A 3,718-nucleotide genomic window follows, 5' to 3' on the forward strand; every position below is an offset into this window, starting at 1 on the left:
TAGGTTCTCCCTGATCAAATTCTCTTATGCACTCATCTATGATATCAATCGCATAACATGTGTCTCCTAGAATTGGTGCCATCAGGAATTTTGAAAGAATGAACTCGATCTTTTCATCCCCTACTTCGAAGGTTAATTTCCCTCTTTTGACATCTATTATAGCTTCGGTTGTTGATAAAAATGGTCTACCTAAAAGGATAGGGATATCTTTGTCTTCTTTGATATCCATGACCACAAAGTCTATTGGGATATAAAGTTAACCGATCCTAACTGGGATGTCTTCTAAAATGCCTACAGGATACTTAACAGACCTATCGGCTAATCGGAGGGACATCTTAGTTGGTTGCAATTCTCCTAGGTTTATCCTTTTACATACAGCTAAGGGCATTAAACTCACACTAGCGCCTAAATCTAGGAAAGCTTTGTCGATCACATGACTCCCTAAAATGCAAGGTATAGAAAAACTACCAGGGTCTTTCTCCTTTTTAGCAAGTTTATCCTCAGAAATAAAGTTGCATTCCAAGGGTTTTGGATCGTCGAGCCTACGCTTGTTAGTTAAGATGTCTTTGAGAAATTTGGCGTAAGACGGAATTTGGGTGATAGCTTCGGTGAAAGGAATCTCTACATGAAGCTTTTCTATCACTTTTATAAATTTTTGGTATTGGTTATTGACTTTGGTTTGTTTAAGTCTTTGAGGATATGGGATTGGTGGTTTGTACGGGGGTGGTGGTTTGTAAGTTTTATCCTTGGCTTCACCTTCTTGGTTGGTTTGTTTCTCAGGTTCCTCTTCTTAGTTGGTAGGCATATTTTCTTTAGAAGTTTTGGACTCGCTCATTGTTGGGTTCTAAGGCCCTTCGTAAGCGGTCCCACTTCTTAATGAGATAGCGTTAGCTTGTCCTCGAGGGTTTGGTTGAGGTTGTCCAGGAAATTGGCCTCCAGGTGTAGTTTGTGGGGCTTGGTTTTGTGCTACCTATGAGATATGGGTTCCAAGCATCTTGTTATGAGTGATTATCTGATTAACCTTGGTTCCTAATTGCGTTATAAGTTCGTTTACATGAATGTTTTGGTTTAGGAATTCTTTATTTTGCTGAGTCTAGCCCGATATAAAGCTCTCCATGATCTTCTCAAGGTTAGACTTCTGGGGCACAACTTGCATAGGTTGGTTTGGTTTTTGGGCTTGATAACCTTGCGGTCTCTGAGGTGCATGATTTTGGATAGGGTTCTAGTTTTTATAGGAGAAATTCGAATGATTCTTCCATCCAGGGTTGTAAGTGTTTGAAAATGGGTTACCTTGGGTGTAATTCACTTGGTCGGTATTTAGTTTGTTCAAAAGGTTACACTATGCTGATTCGTGTCCTTTAGATCCACAGAGTTTGCACTCTATGTGGGCTACTCCTACGGTGTTAGTGTCTGTAGACATATGTTCGATCCTAAGGGCTAAAGCGTCCATTTTCGCCTGCATCATGTCTAGAGAGCTTACCTCATGTATTCCATCTTGGGTCTCCTTTTTCTCTATTGATGCTCGTTCAGTTCCCCATTGGTAATGGTTTTGGGCCATATCCTCAATTAGGTCACAAGCTTCTGGATAAGGTTTGTTCATCAGCGCGCCACCTGTGGCAGCGTCGATGCTCATCTTAATGTTATAATGGAGTCCATTGTAGAAGGTATGAACGATCGGCCATTGTTCTAGGCCATGGTGTGGGCAGACTCTTAATAGCTCTTTATATCTCTCCCAAGCTTCAAAAAGCGATTCTCCTTGGTTTTGAGCAAATCTAGTTATTTGGTTTCAAAGAACAGCAGTCTTACTAGGGGGAAATATCTAGCAAGGAATACTCTCCTAAGGTCTTCCCATGTAGTTATTGAATTAGTTGGAAGTGAATCTAGCCATGACCGTGCTCTATCCCTGAGGGAGAAAGGAAATAATCTTAAACGGGTCACATCGGGTGAAGCACCGTTAGATTTAAAGGTGTCGGCTAGTTGGATAAAAACTTTTAAATGTTGATTCGGGTTCTCAGTTGCGAGACCCGCGTATTGGTTTTGTTGCACTAATTGCAACAAAGACGGTTTTAGTTCGAAATTGTTAGCAGGTATAAGGGGGTTTACTATACTCTAACTAGGTTCCTCATCAAAGGGTTGGGAAAATTCCTTAAGAGGTCGCATATCGCGATTCTCAGCCATAGCTTTCTTAATTCGAATGAGTAAGAGGCGTGTACGAGTATAACGTTCGGGTTCCGCTAAAGGATCTACTAAATTTCCGGTACTACGGGTTCTTCGCATTTATCGGCTAATATAAAAGAATATTGATCCCACAGAGACCAATCGTCAATCTAACGATTACTATCATTATGGTGTTTATCTAATATGGTATAAAATAGATATTGGGTTTGCAAAATGACGGTGTAGCGGGGTATTCGTTACCTTTAGATTTATTGACTAAATCAAAAGTAAACCATACAAGTCGAGTCGCCACCGCACTTCTATTTATCTAAAGGAATGGTTAGAAAGCGAACAAAAACCTAATAGTTTTATCGAATCAAAAACTAGTAAAAAATGTCAGAGATCGGAGTAAGGGGGTTGGTTATGCAATGGGAAGGTGTTAAGCACCCAAAACATCTTAGGTACTCCTAGGGAGCCCTTTTCACACTTGTTGTCAGGTTGGTATTTTTGTGAAAATTTGTTTGTGCAAACATGATTGAAGAGATGAGAAGAGAATATACAAGTTATTTACAATTTTGTGTTTGAATGGATAAACTCATTGCCTACGTACCATCTTAAAAAAGAGTATGATCAAAACCTCGTAGTTCGGGGTAAAAATCTCAAAACAAGTTGGTGAATTGATTGGTCCAAAATCCTTAAGGTCTTTTGTTATCCAAGGGAGAAAACTCAACCTAAAACCACAAATCCACCATGTGAGGATAGCTTCAACATGCTAGTGAGGGGTTAACCCTTTAATAAGCATGGAAGACTCATTGTCCATCACTAAGGATATAGGTGAGTATTACATCTACCTCAAGGATAACTCAAACCTAATAGCTATTGGTTATGAAAAGTTTTTTATAAGAAAGTGGCCATTGAAACCACAAAGGTATTTGAGTGGGTTATATTTACCAATGAAAAGTATTTACAAAATATGGTCAAAGTTGACTTAAAGATTCAATTCAAAATAAGTGTTATGAAAAGTTAATTTGAAAATCAAAAGCATAATGCTTAGGTTTCTAATGTTTTAAAACAAGTGTTAATGTTTGCACAAAAGTTTTGGCTTGGGTTAGAGTGGAGGGAAGAAGAAGAATGGCTAAAGTCCTAATCATACAAGAGATGAAGAAGAAGAAATAAGACCACTAATGGAGTTCCTCTTCTGAGATCATATTGATGATCCAAGTAGCTCCCATCCTTTGGAATAAGCAAGCAAATAAGTGTAAGCTCAAACAATCAACCAAGCAAGCAAAGCTCTTAGAAGATCCTCAATAGCTCTTAGATCTCTCTCTTTAGAAGCTCATGACAATGGTTCTTCACTTAGGCTCAATGTTGGAATCCCTAGCACAAGAACACACACATCAAAAAGTTCTATCAAGCAAACAAAGAATGAACAAGAAGGAGTTTAGAAATTGGTCCTTCCACAGTTTACTTCAACATTTATAGCATTCTAAAGGCCCAATGCCTAGTTGCTCTTTGACTTTTATAGCACTCTAAAGGCCCAATGCCTAGTTGCTTTTTGACT

General features: G+C 38.9%; 1 non-coding gene across 1 annotated transcript; it reads left to right on the forward strand.

Moving 5' to 3' along the window:
- The first annotated feature begins 1,688 nt into the window (after nt 1–1,688).
- LOC127124959 (small nucleolar RNA R71) lies at nt 1,689–1,795 on the forward strand. Its single transcript, XR_007804430.1, has one exon. It is a non-coding gene; the product is annotated as a small nucleolar RNA R71 (small nucleolar RNA).
- Nucleotides 1,796–3,718: the final 1,923 nt, after the last annotated feature.

The sequence above is a fragment of the Lathyrus oleraceus genome, chromosome 2 (genome assembly GCF_024323335.1).
Source record: "Lathyrus oleraceus cultivar Zhongwan6 chromosome 2, CAAS_Psat_ZW6_1.0, whole genome shotgun sequence".
Taxonomy (NCBI): Eukaryota; Viridiplantae; Streptophyta; class Magnoliopsida; order Fabales; family Fabaceae; genus Lathyrus; species Lathyrus oleraceus.